We start from the raw sequence: 19464 nt of genomic DNA on the forward strand, positions 1-19464 counted from the left end.
TTTTATTAGACTGCCTCTCTCCTCATCGTGTACAAACTACAAGTGGCATATGAATTCCTTTTGAATAAAGGCATTGTTTTTTAAACTTCAATCTTTCCGATTGTGTAACCAGGTTTGAAATGAAGCCTATCCCATTTTCAGAGTATGATCTAACTTGCCAATTGAGATTATTATCTTCCTAACCTAATGTGTGAACCTTAGACTTTACCCCGTGCATGCACACTCTCGTCATCGCGTGAACAAACTACAAGTGGCACGAATTCTTCATAAGTGGCATGAATTCCTTTTGAATAATGACATTGCTATTTTGCCCTTTGTGTAACTAGGTTTTGAAAGAAGCCAAGACCTAATGCTTAGAACTTTGTGCTTTAGTTGCACAACACCTCGACCTTTGAGGCTTCCTCTATACATATCCCCCTCAATGCATGCCCTCATCAAACACCTTCTCTATGGGTACTCTCTTGTGAGGCATTCTCTTCGGTTGGTACTCTCACTAAAATCCATGTGACAGAACCCTCCCATCCACGTATCATGAGTAAAATCCATCACGAAAGCCGTAAAGAGAGAGAGAGAGAGAGAGAGAGATGGTATGGCTAGTTGTCCAAAGCTGCAACAACTTTGCAATAGAGGAAGGGTGTGGGAGGCATATATATAGAGACGGTAGATGGTGCGTGGAGAACTCTAACATGTGTGACCTTCCATATTATATAACGAGGCTTTTAAAACCAACCACTCTACAACCTTCATATGGATTATATTTTTCACATCTTCCTAAGGTTATATTTCTTCTTTAATTACTCACAGAGGCATGGTCTTTTGAGGCACACCTACCAATTCACCTCATTTAAAATTGCATTATCCATACCATCGAGGGTGTGCAAACGCTCGGGGGGGTCACTATATGTAGAATACCCCTATCGCGTGCGTTCAAGGCCTATATTTTAAATCCCTTATCTGTGAATTTTTTTATCTATATAATATCCCCTTTTCTTTATGAATATGTAAATTTTTTTTTAAAATTTTTAAATCATACCCTTATGTAAATATATTTCTGTAAGTTTCATAAATTAAAAATATGCTTCTGTTGAACGCACGTGATATTCACATTTTTTTGTGAGTGACCCCCCCGAGTGCAAGCGTCTGCCAAATAAGATTATAGACTTTGTTTCTTCTCATCACCAAGGAAGGATTGCATGATTAGTGTGAGTTCCGTGGGTGCTCAATGTCCACTCTCTTTTAGGGTGTCTTGCATGTAGAGAAGCTTAATAGTGGCAATGTCTTGGGGTTCCTAGACCTCATTGTGATCTTCAGATTAATACACGTACTAAGTTAAAGTCATTAAAAGCCCTTGATGTGATAATGCAACACGTTTTTAGTAGTTTGTATGCCTCGGATGGAAGGAGAAGTGATAGAGTGATTTGGAAATACTAAAAGAAAGAACTTACCTAGGAGCATAAAAATTTATGTTTGAGTTCTATAGAGGACATGATCAATAGACCTCTATGACATAATGTTAGAGTCCATCATCACATGTATAGAACTCTTAGGAAATTTATTCCCCATTGGTAAAGTCTAATGTCACTAGGAATGTCTTAGTTTTTATTCTTAGTTGACTCACCTTAAGTAATATTATGAGGTCAAGCATGTGCGCTTATACATTTGGTTTGTACTGGAAACGTAAGAGCTGTATGAAGTTTCGTACCCCTAATTTCATTGCACAATACTCATGATAATAAACATTTTTCATTAGACACATGAATGTCAGAGGGAACTCATCACGTCACTGTAGTCTAAGAGCCCAAATCATGATATGGAAGTTCTCTCTCTTAGATGACACTCCTTGACTTGGAAGGAGAGATTTTTTGGATACTCTCAGAATCTATTAGTGTGTGTAGTGGTGCGAACACTCTAGGTGTGTACTCTCTCTTATTAAGAGATCATAAGATGAGGCTTGATGCCTATAAAAGAATTGTAAATGGTCAAAGTATTATCGTACTACAATCATGCCTATTACCTCGGCTGAATTTGAAAGTGCATTCATGAAAGAATTTCATCCTAAGAATGAGATGGATCATAATTGGGAAGCATGGGACAATTGTAAGATGAGAAAAATCTCACATTGACTCAACATATCTCCAATTATACATTCTCAAATTGAAAGGAATGTATGATTTTAAAAAGATTCATGGATTAGACTCGGACTATAACCATCAAGTTAAGCAAAATGAGTTGAAAACTTTAGAAGAAGCAATTAAGTTTGCTCAGATTTTCGACAGCATTGTCGGAAAGAAAAAGCGTGCGTAGAATGCACAACAAACATCTACTGTGTCCAAGGGTTCCAAGCATCAAGGTTAAAATAAAAGAAAGGGACCTAACCAAAAGAATCTAAGAAGTCTAAAGGACCACAAAACTTTTAGAAGCATGAAGATTTTGAAAGAGCTAAAAAAGAGAATTTATGTTTTCACTACATGGAAAAGGGTCTTAGTAAACTACAACATCCTAAGCTAAAAGAAAATGAGAAGAATCAGCGTGATCAAAGTAAAGAAAATCAAGTGGGCACTGTTCAAGTGCTCCCTCTTGAGACTCCTCAAGTTTAAAGAGGTACAAGTTTATCATGCCGATTCTACTCATGTGTGTTGTGTCACATCATCAATGTGAGTGCCAACATTTGGACCACATGAGTTGGTTTGAATGTATGGTCACGCTAAAGGTCACAAGGTATGAGTTATGATTGATGATATTGCCATGCACAATTTCTTGAACTATACATTAGTCAAGAAATTAAAGTTTTCAGAAAGCTCAAGTGACCATAAGTATGTGGTTTCTTTGATTAACGGCTATGATAAAGATGTTTGGGATACAATAGTTCATGATGTTCCATTAGTCATTCAAGGTCATGAGATGCATTTGGATTTTCAAGTTATGCATATCACTCGAGCGGATGCTATTCTTGGTCGTAAGTGGTTATATAACATTGGTCCATCTTTGTCTAGAAGTTATTTGCATAATTCTTCTGATGGTCATTCATTATATGACTATTTTCAAAAGGCGATTCTTGAATGGGATGAGACGAACAAGAACATAACAAGGGAAGGAGGACAAGATGCTCATTCAAGCTCATCAAGCAGACACACTCCATCGGGTCAATGTCAAGGACACACAATATATACTAATGTGGAAACAACAAGTTAAATTCGTGTTCCATCTGTTCATCTAAGTTCATTGCACAATACTCATGATAATAAACATTTTTCATTAGACACATGAATGTCGGAGGGCACTCGTCACATCACTAAGAGCCCAAATCATGATATGGAAGTTCTCCCTCTTAGATGACACTCCTTGACTTCGAAGGGGAGTTTTTTTTTTGGATATTCTCAGAATCTAGTAGTGTGTCTCGTGGTGCTAACACTCTAGGTATGGAGTCCCTCTTATTAAGAGATTATAAGATAAGGCTATAAAAGAATTGTAAATGGTGAAAGCATTATCATAGTACAGTCATTCTTGTTTGGTGCAACTCCTCTCTTGTGTGTGCTGTCTCTCTCTCTCCCTCAATGAAAAAAGATTCATGAAGGAAGTTACAATTCACACCCGTGTGGCCCCCAAGCATTATTAGTTTCTCTATGGGTACTCTCTTGTGAGGCATTCTCAAACAAACACCTTCTCTATGGGTACTCTCTTGTGAGGCATTCTCTTCGGTTGGTACTCTCACTAAAATCCATGTGACAGAACCCTCCCATCCACGTATCATGAGTAAAATCCATCACGAAAGCCGTAAAGAGAGAGAGAGAGAGAGAGAGAGAGAGAGAGAGAGAGAGAGAGATGGTATGGCTAGTTGTCCAAAGCTGCAACAACTTTGCAATAGAGGAAGGGTGTGGGAGGCATATATATAGAGACGGTAGATGGTGCGTGGAGAACTCTAACATGTGTGACCTTCCATACTATATAACGAGGCCTTTAAAACCAACCACTCTACAACCTTCATATGGATTATATTTTTCACATCTTCCTAAGGTTATATTTCTTCTTGAATTACTCACAGAGGCATGATCTATTGAGGCAAACCTACCAATTCACCTCATTTAAAATTGCATTATCCATACCATCGAGGGTGTGCAAGTGTCTGCCAAATAAGTTTATATACTTTGTTTCTTCTCATCACCAAGGAAGGATTGCATGATTAGTGTGAGTTCCGTGGGTGCTCAATGTCCACTCTCTTTTAGGGTGTCTTGCATGTAGAGAAGCTTAATAGTGGCAATGTCTTGGGGTTCCTAGACCTCATTGTGATCTTCAGATTAATACACATACTAAGTTAAAGTCATTAAAAGCCCTTGATGTGATAATGCAACACGTTTTTAGTAGTTTGTATGCCTCGGATGGAAGAAGAAGTGATAGACTGATTTGGAAATACTAAAAGAAAGAACTTACCTAGGAGCATAAAAATTTATGTTTGAGTTCTATAGAGGACATGATCTATAGACCTCTATGACATAATGTTAGAGTCCATCATCACATGTATAGAACTCTTAGGAAATTTATTCCCCATTGGTTAAGTCTAATGTCACCTAGGAATGTCTTAGTTTTTATTCTTAGTTGACTCGCCTTAAGTAATATTATTAGGTCAAGCATGTGTGCTTATACATTTGGTTTGTACTGGAAACGTAAGAGCTGTATGAACTTTCGTACCCCTAATTTCATTGCACAATACTCATGATAATAAACATTTTTTATTAGACACATGAATGTCAGAGGGAACTCATCACGTCACTGTAGTCTAAGAGCCCAAACCATGATATGGAAGTTCTCTCTCTTAGATGACACTCCTTGACTTGGAAGGAGAGTTTTTTGGATACTCTCAGAATCTATTAGTGTGTGTAGTGGTGCGAACACTCTAGGTGTGAACTCTCTCTTATTAAGAGATCATAAGATGAGGCTTGATGCCTATAAAAGAATTGTAAATGGTCAAAGTATTATCATACTACAATCATGCCTATTACCTCGGCTGAATTTGAAAGTGCATTCATGAAAGAATTTCATCCTAAGAATGAGATGGATCATAATTGGGAAGCATGGGACAATTGTAAGATGAGAAAAATCTCACATTGACTCAACATATCTCCAATTATAGAGAAATCATTCTCAAATTGAGAGGAATGTATGATTTTTAAAAGATTCATGGATTAGACTCGGACTATAACCATCAAGTTAAGCAAAATGAGTTGAAAACTTTAGAAGAAGCAATTAAGTTTGCTCGACAGCATTGTGGGAAAGAAAATGCGTTCGTAGAATGCACAACAAACATCTAGTGTGTCCAAGGGTTCCAAGCATCAAGGTCAAAATAAAAGAAAGGGACCTAACCAAAAGAATCTACAACCTCGATCAACTAACAAAGCGCGCTCCGGAGTGAAGCAGTGTGTTATTTCAAGGTTAAGATAGACCACGGACATACATCAACAACACACATGTGCATTGCAGATAAGAAATCTACAACAATCCATGAGCATGCACAAGTAGAGCGCAGAGTCACTAAAGGATGTGCACAGATAATGGGTGCACCACTTAAAATATCCTTGTCCACCCTCACTTATGTGCCTAAGCAAGATTAATAATTTGTTTCAATCATTACATTTCCCGCATGATTTTTCTTAATTATGTAGTCAAGGGATGACCAAGCCAAGTGAAAGAGCCGGCATCCACTCAATGTGTGCTTAGACTAGCCTAGACAAGGTTAGACAATAAGTGGGTGCCCAATGAGTTATTGGATATGGACGCCCAAACTTGTATATGAGTGAATTTATCTAATGCGAGAAAGGGACATTCCCTTGAGTGTTGATTGAGAGTGTGCTCTTGCTCAGCTCTCTACCCTATCCTCGTATTCTTTTCATAGTGCTTATGTGAGCGTGAGTGTGTGTGAGAGTTCTACCCTCTTGCCCTCTTGGAGCTTCTTATAATGTAGAAGACAATGCCATACAAAAACATTGGATCTATAAAATTAATAGCATGCTTCAAGACAAACAATCCAGGCATTGTACAACATATGTACAATGCCTAGATTCATAATTAAGTTCTGACACTATTGATAGTGTTAGAACATTCAATTGGAACCATAGAGTGATTCTTCTTTTTTTTCTATTCTAGATAACCTTTGATAATGTTCCATCATCAATTTTCTTAGATGCACATACATGTATGTATGTGCATACATGTATGTATATTATGTATATCATCTCTATATATAATATAATAGTAAGGCTTCTAAGGGCAACCATGGAATCACGATCTTCTACCCAAATGAGAAGGGTGCTGAGAGCTCTTCATTCACCTCCCAACCATAGACAAAATAAACATATGACCCTTTGTACATGGACTCCACTCTTTTATTAGCTAGTAAGCTCTTCACATGTACCTGCCCACTCTCACTAGTGTCCGGCCAGTCTTGAGTCCAGTCTTGAGTCCTACCGATCATTTTTCGCTCCCCTAAACCCCTCCCGTGTCTTGTTCGGAGGGTCGAGGTCTCTAGGCTCCCAATAATTCCATTGTCATGACATTACTCCCCCCTTAAGAGGTGTTTTGGTCCTAGAAAAAAAAATTCGGGAACCTCTTTCTGAGTGTGCTTACCTTTTCCCACCTAGAGCCTTCTTCTTTTATATCCTTCCACTTGACTAAACACTCCTGCCATATAAAGTGTCGAGTTCTTTTTTCTTGGAAATCCAATATCTTTTCTGGTTTGTGTGGTAAGGATGGGGGTTCTATAAGCTTTATTAGGATCTCTTGACTGACGAGATTATCGTCATCACCCAACTTCTCTTTAAGTCTACTGACGTCAAAAAGTGGATGTACTTTAGAGCTTTCTTATTATAAAGCTAACTTATAGGCAACGTACCTACTTTTTTAAGTATTACAGATGGACCACAATACCTTGGAGATAGCTTCAGACTTCTCCCCATTTTCAAAGATCGCAAAGTGCAAGAACCTTTGAAAACAAATCACCTTCCTCAAAGATGATTTGTCTACGATCTTTGTTTACATAATGTTTAGCACCGTCCTATGCTCTCTTAACATTATTTCGCAATATTTGTCATCTTCTTGAGGACTTGAAGAAAATATTTAATCTTTTTGTCTACGATCTTTGTTTTGCATAATGTTTAGCACCCTCCTGTGCTCTCTTAATATTATCTTTCGTAATTTTTGTCATCTTCTCGAGGACTTGAAGAAAATCTTTAATCTTTTGTATCTTTTCTTTCTCAAGTCCAATGGCGACTAGAGCTCGTGGTTGAAAACCATACATCAACATAAATGGACTAAATCCCGTTAACATCACATTAGGGAATTTGAAAAAATCCCAATTCCCACTTTCGAAGATTTGGACTATATTTGTTAAAATTGGCTAGATGAAATCAATAAAATGTTCTAGATTTGGACTATGTTTATTAAAATCGACTAGAAAGAAGCTTGTATTACTTGTAAATTTATTCTATATCAGTGAAACTTGAGAAGAATTGCCCTTTTGATTTAGACTATATTTCACTAATGCAAGAAGAACATGCTCAACAAATAATAATCTATATTTCTATCGGAGAGATTTTAAAATACTACAATACAACATAGGTTACCATGTGATTATAGGGATCATTACTTAGTAATTCTACATTGAAAACCTCTTAGAAGTAGTAGTGTTGAAAAAAACTATAAATTATAATTGAGATTACATTAGAAATCATAATCATCAAAAAGTTCATCTCCAGCGGCGGTGATATCTTCTAATGCTTCTACATAAATGTAGCCATAATCAATGTACATTTCTTTCTCTATGCTTGTACCATGGAGGTAATGATGGTGAGAATACATAACACACATTCTCTCTTTCTTTGTAATCCTTATAGCTATTTATATAACGAGCCACATTTCTATCTTGAACATCACCGACAATGTAAACTCTCTCCTCCTTAGGACACACACTAGGGTCCTCAATGATGGAGTAACTATGTGCTCTAGGATTCTCTACACATAATTTTATCCAATTATCATGAGAATGTTTTGACCCTCCATAGTGCAACAAGGTCCTTCCAGCTTGCACATTTGAATGTATAAATAATCCAAGCCCAGCCCCTTGGATTGATGAAGGTTGAACCATGTAAGCCACATCTTCAATGTAGAAGATCTCTGCAACTTTGATAGGTAAATGCGGTGGTCGCATTTCATCATCTTTGATATGGTATTCACATATCGAAGATATCTTGATTTTTTCTTAAAGCCTTGAATTCTGTGAAAAGAAAAAACACAAGTTAGTCTTTACGTAAACTACATATACCATATATAGCATAAATGTTACATGCTTCCTCCTACACATTTGAAGGGTTCATGAAAAAAGAAAAAACACAAGTTAGTCTTTACGTAAACTACATACCATATATAGCATAAATGTTACATGCTTCCTCCTACACATTTGAAGGGTTCATGAAAAAAGAACCTAGTTTCTCCCTGGTGGTGGCTGACATTGATAAAAATCTTTTAATTGCAATATATAACTCTTAGCTACAGGTCCTGTGATGAAGCTTTTTTTATATCCTAGTTGTTGAGCATAGAGCATTGCTTCCATGTCTTTTAGTGTCGGCACTCGAGGAATTCTTGCAATATCACTAGTTGTCTACTACTTAGATGAACAGATGGAGCACGAATTTAACTTGTTGTTTCCACATTAGTATATATTGTGTGTCCTTGACATTGACCCGATGGAGTGTGTCTGCTTGATGAGCTTGAATGAGCATCTTGTCCTCCTTCCCTTGTTATGTTCTTGTTCGTCTCATCCCATTCAAGAATCGCCTTTTGAAAATAGTCATATAATGAATGACCATCAGAAGAATTATGCAAATAACTTCTAGACAAAGATGGACCAATGTTATATAACCACTTACGACCAAGAATAGCATCCGCTCGAGTGATATGCATAACTTGAAAATCCAAATGCATCTCATGACCTTGAATGACTAATGGAACATCATGAACTATTGTATCCCAAACATCTTTATCATAGCCGTTAATCAAAGAAACCACATACTTATGGTCACTTGAGCTTTTTGAAAACTTTAATTTCTTGACTAAAGTATAGTTCAAGAAATTGTGCATGGCAATATCATCAATCATAACTCATACCTTGTGACCTTTAGCGTGACCATACATTCAAACCAACTCATGTGGTCCAAATGTTGGCACCCACATTGATGATGTGACACAACACACATGAGTAGAATCGGCATGATAAACTTGTACCTCTTTAAACTTATGAGGAGTCTTAAGAGGGAGCACTTGAATAGTGCGCACTTGATTTTCTTTACTTTGATCACGCTGATTCTTCTCATTTTCTTTTAGCTTAGGATGTTGTAGTTTACTAAGACCCTTTTCCATGTAGTGAAAACATAAATTCTCTTTTTTAGCTCTTTCAAAATCTTCATGCTTCTAAAAATTTTGTGGTCCTTCAGACTTCTTAGATTCTTTTGGTTAGGTCCCTTTCTTTTATTTTGACCTTGATGCTTGGAACCCTTGGACACAGTAGATGTTTGTTGTGCATTCTACGCACGCTTTTTCTTTCCGACAATGCTGTCGAAAATCTGAGCAAACTTAATTGCTTCTTCTAAAGTTTTCAACTCATTTTGCTTAACTTGATGGTTATAGTCCGAGTCTAATCCATGAATCTTTTAAAAATCATACATTCCTTTCAATTTGAGAATGTATAATTGGAGATATGTTGAGTCAATGTGAGATTTTTCTCATCTTACAATTGTCCCATGCTTCCCAATTATGATCCATCTCATTCTTAGGATGAAATTCTTTCATGAATGCACTTTCAAATTCAGCCGAGGTAATAGGCATGATTGTAGTATGATAATACTTTGACCATTTACAATTCTTTTATAGGCATCAGGCCTCATCTTATAATCTCTAAATAAGAGAGAGTTCACACCTAGAGTGTTCGCACCACTACACACACTAATAGATTCTGAGAGTATCCAAAAAATCTCTCCTTCCAAGTCAAGGAGTGTCATCTAAGAGAGAGAACTTCCATATCATGATTTGGGCTCTTAGACTACAGTGACGTGATGAGTTCCCTCTGACATTCATGTGTCTAATGAAAAATGTTTATTATCATGAGTATTGTGCAATGAAATTAGGGGTACGAAACTTCATACAGCTCTTACGTTTCCAGTACAAACCAAATGTATAAGCGCACATGCTTGACCTCATAATATTACTTAAGGCGAGTCAACTAAGAATAAAAACTAAGACATTCCTAGTGACATTAGACTTAACCAATGGGGAATCAATTTCCTAAGAGTTCTATACATGTGATGATGGACTCTAACATTATGTCATAGAGGTCTATAGATCATGTCCTCTATAGAACTCAAACGTAAATTTTTATGCTCCTAGGTAAGTTCTTTCTTTTAGTATTTCCAAATCACTCTATCACTTCTCCTTCCATCCGAGGCATACAAACTACTAAAAACGTGTTGCATTATCACATCAAGGGCTTTTAATGACTTTAACTTAGTATGTGTATTAATCTGAAGATCACAATGAGGTCTAGGAACCCCAAGACATTGCCACTATTAAGATTCTCTACATGCAAGACACCCTAAAAGAGAGTGGACATTGAGCACCCACGGAACTCACACTAATCATGCAATCCTTCCTTGGTGATGAGAAGAAACAAAGTCTATAAACTTATTTGGCAGACGCTTGCACACCCTCGATGGTATGGATAATGCAATTTTAAATGAGGTGAATTGGTAGGTGTGCCTCAAAAGATCATGCCTCTGTGAGTAATTAAAGAAGAAATATAACCTTAGGAAGATGTGAAAAATATAATCCATATGAAGGTTGTAGAGTGGTTGGTTTTAAAAGCCTCGTTATATAGTATGGAAGGTCACACATGTTAGAGTTCTCCACGCACCATCTACCGTCTCTATGTATATGCCTCCCACACCCTTCCTCTATTGCAAAGTTGTTGCAGCTTTGGACAACTAGCCATACCATCTCTCTCTCTCTCTCTCTCTCTCTCTCTCTCTCTCTCTCTCTCTCTCTCTCTTTACGGCTTTCGTGATGGATTTTACTCATGATACGTGGATGGGAGGGTTCTGTCACATGGATTTTAGTGAGAGTACCAACCGAAGAGAATGCCTCACAAGAGAGTACCCATAGAGAAGGTGTTTGTTTGAGAATGCCTCACAAGAGAGTACCCATAGAGAAACTAATAATGCTTGGGGGCCACACGGGTGTGAATTGTAACTTCCTTCATGAATCTTTTTTCATTGAGGGAGAGAGAGAGAGAGCACACACAAGAGAGGAGTTGCACCAAACAAGAATGACTGTACTATGATAATACTTTCACCATTTACAATTCTTTTATAGCCTTATCTTATAATCTCTTAATAACAGGGACTCTATACCTAGAGTGTTAGCACCACTAGACACACTACTAGATTCTAAGAATATCCAAAAAAAAACTCCCCTTCGAAGTCAAGGAGTGTCATCTAAGAGGGAGAACTTCCATATCATGATTTGGGCTCTTAGTGATGTGACGAGTGCCCTCCGACATTCATGTGTCTAATGAAAAATGTTTATTATCATGAGTATTGTGCAATGAACTTAGATGAACAGATGGAGCACGAATTTAACTTGTTGTTTCCACATTAGTATATGTTGTGTGTCCTTGACATTGACCCGATGGAGTGTGTCTGCTTGATGAGCTTGAATGAGCATCTTGTCCTCCTTCCCTTGTTATGTTCTTGTTCGTTTCATCCCATTCAAGAATCGCCTTTTGAAAATAGTCATATAATGAATGACCATCAGAAGAATTATGCAAATAACTTCTAGACAAAGATGGACCAATGTTATATAACCACTTACGACCAAGAATAGCATCCGCTCGAGTGATATGCATAACTTGAAAATCCAAATGCATCTCATGACCTTGAATGACTAATGGAACATCATGAACTATTGTATCCCAAACATCTTTATCATAGCCGTTAATCAAAGAAACCACATACTTATGGTCACTTGAGCTTTCTGAAAACTTTAATTTCTTGACTAAAGTATAGTTCAAGAAATTGTGCATGGCACTATCATCAATCATAACTCATACCTTGTGACCTTTAGCGTGACCATACATTCAAACCAACTCATGTGGTCCAAATGTTGGCACCCACATTGATGATGTGACACAACACACATGAGTAGAATCGGCATGATAAACTTGTACCTCTTTAAACTTGAGGAGTCTCAAGAGGGAGCACTTGAATAGTGCGCACTTGCTTTTCTTTACTTTGATCACGCTGATTCTTCTCATTTTCTTTTAGCTTAGGATGTTGTAGTTTACTAAGACCCTTTTCCATGTAGTGAAAACATAAATTCTCTTTTTTAGCTCTTTCAAAATCTTCATGCTTCTAAAAGTTTTGTGGTCCTTTATACTTCTTAGATTCTTTTGGTTAGGTCCCTTTCTTTTATTTTAACCTTGATGCTTGGAACCCTTGGACACACTAGATGTTTGTTGTGCATTCTACGCACGCTTTTTCTTTCCGACAATGCTGTCGAAAATCTGAGCAAACTTAATTGCTTCTTCTAAAGTTTTCAACTCATTTTGCTTAACTTGATGGTTATAGTCCGAGTCTAATCCATGAATCTTTTAAAAATCATACATTCCTTTCAATTTGAGAATGTATAATTGGAGATATGTTGAGTCAATGTGAGATTTTTCTCATCTTACAATTGTCCCATGCTTCCCAATTATGATCCATCTCATTCTTAGGATGAAATTCTTTCATGAATGCACTTTCAAATTCAGCCGAGGTAATAGGCATGATTGTAGTACGATAATACTTTGACCATTTACAATTCTTTTGTAGGCATCAAGCCTCATCTTATGATCTCTTAATAAGAGAGAGTTCACACCTAGAGTGTTCGCACCACTACACACACTAATAGATTCTGAGAGTATCCAAAAAATCTCTCCTTCCAAGTCAAGGAGTGTCATCTAAGAGAGAGAACTTCCATATCATGATTTGGGCTCTTAGACTACAGTGACGTGATGAGTTCCCTCTGACATTCATGTGTCTAATGAAAAATGTTTATTATCATGAGTATTGTGCAATGAAATTAGGGATATGAAACTTCATACAGCTCTTACGTTTCCAGTACAAACCAAATGTATAAGCGCACATGCTTGACCTCATAATATTACTTAAGGCGAGTCAACTAAGAATAAAAACTAAGACATTCCTAGTGACATTAGACTTAACCAATGGGGAATAAATTTCCTAAGAGTTCTATACATGTGATGATGGACTCTAACATTATGTCATAGAGGTCTATTGATCATGTCCTCTATAGAACTCAAACATAAATTTTTATGCTCCTAGGTAAGTTCTTTCTTTTAGTATTTCCAAATCACTCTATCACTTCTCCTTCCATCCGAGGCATACAAACTACTAAAAACGTGTTGCATTATCACATCAAGGGCTTTTAATGACTTTAACTTAGTATGTGTATTAATCTGAAGATCACAATGAGGTCTAGGAACCCCAAGACATTGCCACTATTAAGCTTCTCTACATGCAAGACACCCTAAAAGAGAGTGGACATTGAGCACCCACGGAACTCACACTAATCATGCAATCCTTCCTTGGTGATGAGAAGAAACAAAGTCTATAATCTTATTTGACAGACGCTTGCACTCGGGGGGGTCACTCACAAAAAAATGTGAATATCACGTGCGTTCAACAGAAGCATATTTTTAATTTATGAAACTTACAGAAATATATTTACATAAGGGTATGATTTAAAAATTTTAAAAAAAAATTTAAATATTCATAAAGAAAAGGGGATATTATATAGATAAAAAGATTCACAGATAAGGGATTTAAAATATAGGCCTTGAACGCACGCGATAGGGGTATTCTACATATAGTGACCCCCCGAGCGCTTGCACACCCTCGATGGTATGGATAATGCAATTTTAAATGAGGTGAATTGGTAGGTGTGCCTCAAAAGATCATGCCTCTGTGAGTAATTAAAGAAGAAATATAACCTTAGGAAGATGTGAAAAATATAATCCATATGAAGGTTGTAGAGTGGTTGGTTTTAAAAGCCTCGTTATATAATATGGAAGGTCACACATGTTAGAGTTCTCCACGCACCATCTACCGTCTCTATATATATGCCTCCCACACCCTTCCTCTATTGCAAAGTTGTTGCAGCTTTGGACAACTAGCCATACCATCTCTCTCTCTCTCTCTCTCTCTTTACGGCTTTCGTGATGGATTTTACTCATGATACGTGGATGGGAGGGTTCTGTCACATGGATTTTAGTGAGAGTACCAACCGAAGAGAATGCCTCACAAGAGAGTACCCATAGAGAAGGTGTTTGATGAGGGCATGCATTGAGGGGGATATGTATAGAGGAAGCCTCAAAGGTCGAGGTGTTGTGCAACTAAAGCACAAAGTTCTAAGCATTAGGTATTGGCTTCTTTCAAAACCTAGTTACACAAAGGGCAAAATAGCAATGTCATTATTCAAAAGGAATTCATGCCACTTATGAAGAATTCGTGCCACTTGTAGTTTGTTCACGATGACGAGAGTGTGCATGCACGGGGTAAAGTCTAAGGTTTACACATTAGGTTAGGAAGATAATAATCTCAATTGGCAAGTTAGATCATACTCTGAAAATGGGATAGGCTTCATTTCAAACCTGGTTACACAATCGGAAAGATTGAAGTTTAAAAAACAATGTCTTTATTCAAAAGGAATTCATATGCCACTTGTAGTTTGTACACGATGAGGAGAGAGGCAGTCTAATAAAACTAAGAGAGGGTTTTGCGGACGCTGGCCATGAGGCTTTCCACCTCACCCTTGTCAATGCCGAAGGCTGTCTCTAGCACCTCCTCGGGCAGGGGTGGGTATGCGTCGAAGAGAGCGGCGGCGAGCTGCGAGGTGCCCGGGTTCTGGCTATTGAGGGCGGAGATGGCGAGGGCGGAGTGGTGCTTGTCGGGGTTGAGCTGGAAGTGCACGAGGCCGCGAGGGAAGACAAAGAGATCGCCGGGGGAGAGGGTCTGCTCGAAGAGGGTATTGTTGGGCGTGGCGGTGACGAAGCCCACCTTGAGCGTGCCCTCGGCCAGGAAGAGCACCTCGGTGGCACGGGGATGCACGTGGGGCGGGTTTAATCCCTTGGGGTCAAAGTCGATGCGGGCGATGGACAGGCCCTGCGTGTTGAGGGCAAAGAAATTGGCCGCACTGGCCAGGTTGACGGACACGCCCAGCCCTTTCATAGGTTGGCCGGGATGCTCAAGCATCATGAACTTGAAGTCCGCGTCCTGCACCTCGTCGGTTGGCTTGCAGGCGAACCCGTTGAGGGTGATCATGCTGGTGTTATCGGCCACACAGAAGTCCTGCAGAGGGTCTGCATCCGCGGCCCTCACTTCTAGTATGAGCGTAGAGGAGGCCAACAGCATCACTGCGCCCAGAAGAAGCAAGCTGCTGGCTGCTGCTGCTGCTGCTGCCATGGTTTGAGGAATATTGTTGTGGGGAATGCGATGCGATGAGGAGCTTGGAAAGATTTGAGCGCGGCTGAGATGATGAGTATAGGCCTCTCCCCATAAGCTGGTATTTATGCTCTGCATGACATCCACTCGAAGGAACGAGTCCTAATATCCGCTCCAAGAAGGAACCAGTCATATCGCTCAAGAAAGAGTCCATGTGCATCGTGCCGCTTCGACCCAGTCGTTCCCGGCCAACGAGTCCTGAGGTGCCGGAAGGGAGGACGTCCCATCGATTGACGTAGTCTCCAAGTGCCGCCCATGTCAAACCGACATTCGCCGAGAACCTTGTGAGCTTTTGTTGTTCCGAATGGACACCTTCACATTCATTGGTGTCTTGTATCCTCCTCCACGTCGGACTGATGCGAATTTGAACCTTGGAAGTACTGCGGCCTTCCAATTATAAGCCCGGCATTGCGAAACTAATAATGCTTGGGGGCCACACGGGTGTGAATATTGTAACCTCCTTCATGAATCTTTTTTCATTGGGGGAGAGAGAGAGAGAGCACACACAAGAGAGGAGTTGCACCAAACAAGAATGACTGTACTATGATAATACTTTCACCATTTACAATTCCTTTATAGCCGTATCTTATGATCTCTTAATAAGAGGGACTCCATACCTAGAGTGTTAGCACCACTAGACACACTACTAGATTCTGAGAATATCCAAAAAAAAAAACTCCCCTTCGAAGTCAAGGAGTGTCATCTAAGAGGGAGAACTTCCATATCATGATTTGGGCTCTTAGTGATGTGACGAGTGCCCTCCGACATTCATGTGTCTAATGAAAAATGTTTATTATCATGAGTATTGTGCAATGAAATCGGGGGTACGAAACTTCATACAGTTCTTACGTTTTCACTACAAACCAAATGTATAAGCAAACGTGCCAGACCTCATAATATTACTTAAGGCGAGTCAACTAAGAATAAAAAACTAAGACATTCCTAGTGACATTACACTTAACCAATGGGGAATAAATTTCCTAAGAGTTCTATACATGTGATGATGGACTCTAACATTATGTCATAGAGGTCTATAGATCATGTCCTCTTTTGAAAGAAGAAAGATAGTACATACCATCTCTCACTATCTTTTTGTTGATTAAAGATGACTTAATAGGCAAACTATAAAGAGAAAATATTCCATATATTGATGATTTGTTGAGTTAGTGAGCTAGAACAAAGTGAAAGTACACATGGTGCCAAGATAGGCAAGGATAGGAGAACGTGGAAGAAAGAAAGAGAGGTAACACACACAAGAGAGGAGTTGCACCAAACAAGAATGATTGTACTATGATAATACTTCCACCATTTACAATTCTGTTATAGGCATAAAGCCTCATCCCATGTTCTCTTAATAAGAGGAAGTTCACACCTAGAGAGTTCGCACAACTAGACACACTACTAGACTATGAGAATATCCAAAAAAAAACCCTTTTGAAGTCAAGGAGTGTCATCTAAGAGATATAACTTCAATATGATGGTTTGGGTGCTCAAGTGATGTGACTAGGGCCCTCTGACATTCATGCGCATCTCATGAAAAATGTTTATTATCATGAGTATTCTACAATGAAATTGGGGGTACGAAACTTCATACAGTTCTTACGTTTCCACTGCAAACCAAATGTATAACCAAACATGCTCGACCTCATAATATTACCTAAGGCGAGTCAACTAAGAATAAAAACAAAGACACTCCTAGCGACATTACACTCAACCAATGGGGAACAAATTTTCTACAAGTTCTATTCATGTTTTGATGGACTCTAAGATCATGTCATAGAGGTCTATAGAGATCATGTCATAGATGTTCTCTGTCATCCGCTCATCTTGACTACAGAAGAGTGCCATAATAGGACTTGCAAACCCTGCTCAATCATCTGGCCAACTAAAACCAGGTTCTTTGTTATGTTCGAAACATGAAGTACATCTGCAAGGTACTTCACTTTGCCATCCTGCATAGACAATGGCACATCTCCAACATGGGCAATTGGATGAGCAGTGTCATCCCTTGTTTCCACAAAACCTAGTCTTTCAAGGTTTTTCATCTCCTTGAACCACTCCCCACCATGACTTGTCATGTGGTTCGAAGCACCTGAATCAACGTACCATACATCATCTTTATGTGCTGCTTCAACATTTTCAGACATTGCATTAACGACATGCTGCATAACAAACAACCTTTCATTATCCTCATTGTTTCTGCTCCAGGATGCATAGTTGTTTTGCTGCAATTTCCCATTTTGTATGTCAGCCTGCTTCTTATAACAATCTGCCCTGCACATGTCTAGGCTTACCACAATAAAAGCATCCACGTGTATCATTATAATGCCTTTGCCAATTTCCATGACCTCTTTGACTCCCCCTACCTCTGAATTGGCCTCTTCCACCTACGTGTTGTTTGTTGTTGTAGCTGGCCATAATTCTGATTACCTGTTCGGCCACCTCCTTGGCCGCATCCACGGCCTCCTCTACCTCGTTCTCTTCCTGAACTTGTGTAGAAGGCCTATGGCTTCTGAACTGTTTTTGTTTTGTGAAGACTATTGGTCTTCACCCAAGCTCTTCTCTTCTATAATCAACATAGACACCAAATCTGTGAAATTGGGAATGTTTTCCCGAGTCTGAATAGACATCTTGAATGCCTTGTATTGTGGCCCGAGACCACGTAGACATACTTCCACCTTATCATCATCCTCCTGAAATGCCAATAGATGCAAGGGATTCCACAATACCCGGTGATCTTCAATACATAGTCATTCACACAGACATAATCTTTTTCTCCACAGTATGAAGTTCATTCTTCAACTGTATCTTTCGTGCCTTGGTATTTGTTTCATAGAGTTTTACCAAGGTGTCCCATGCCTCCTTGGGGGACTTGGCATCCTGTATGTGCCCAATCATGGTGTCCTGTATACTAATAGAGAGCCAATACATAACTTTTCTGGCTCCTTGGTTCCAATCCTTGAACTCTTTCACATCTGTAGCAGCAGTCGGATTGATCTCTGGTATCTCTGGTGCCTCTTCATGCTCACCTTCTATATAGTCCCAGTAACCCTTTCCCATCAGGAAATTTATCAACCTGAACCTCCAAGCATGGAAGTTGTTCTTATCAAGATTCTTAGCAATAATCTGGTTTATGCCATCATTTGACATCTTGCCAGACACACAAATTTACCAGAAACAGCACTCTGGTTTGTCCTGCACAAACTGCTGTATTTTCTGCAGCGGTACTGTACTACACTCAAATGCCACAACCAATGACCTCAATGTGCATACATACACCCAATGGCAACTGTTGACCTCCTTGCAGCACACACAATGTCTGCACGACCAATCTGTCTTCCTGCAGTTCTTAAAACATAGTTCTACAGAGAATCGATGACTTACCTGACAGTGCTTGAAATCGCCTGCTTTTTAAAAAACGGAGGTGCTAACGCGTCCCAAACGTGTTTTCGGCCCAAAAATCCATCCAATAGGACAGTATAGTTGTCCTATAGCTTTACTCCCGCGAAGAAAGCTCCTCAATCAGAGATAGTTTGCTGATGCCTCCCGTAGAGCTCCCGATGACAAGGGTGTAGTCACCAACACAAATAGGGAAGAGAAGACGAAGCTCTTACCCTCGTACTGCTTCCTGTGCTTCTCTTGCTTGCAGCTCTTGGAAAAACCAAAGAGAGAGAGTTCCACCTCAGACTGCAGCAGCAGCTAGAGCCGTCACTATAGCTGAGGAAGTGGAGGAAGAAAAAGGACAAATCTATGCCGCAATTGAGCATCAAGGACAGAATCGTCAATTTTCAGTCCTTCAGACCCTAGCAAAGTACCAAGGTAAGCAATTCATGATTTTGATTGATTAAGGCAGTACTCATTCTTTTAT

General features: G+C 39.1%; 1 pseudogene; it reads right to left on the reverse strand.

The window, feature by feature from the left end:
- Positions 1-14858: 14858 nt before the first annotated feature.
- Positions 14859-15557, reverse strand: LOC147613621 (germin-like protein 8-2 pseudogene; annotated as a pseudogene).
- Positions 15558-19464: the final 3907 nt, after the last annotated feature.

Source organism: Cibotium barometz, chromosome 43 (assembly GCF_041138505.1).
Source record: "Cibotium barometz isolate CiBa-2024 chromosome 43, ASM4113850v1, whole genome shotgun sequence".
Taxonomy (NCBI): Eukaryota; Viridiplantae; Streptophyta; class Polypodiopsida; order Cyatheales; family Cibotiaceae; genus Cibotium; species Cibotium barometz.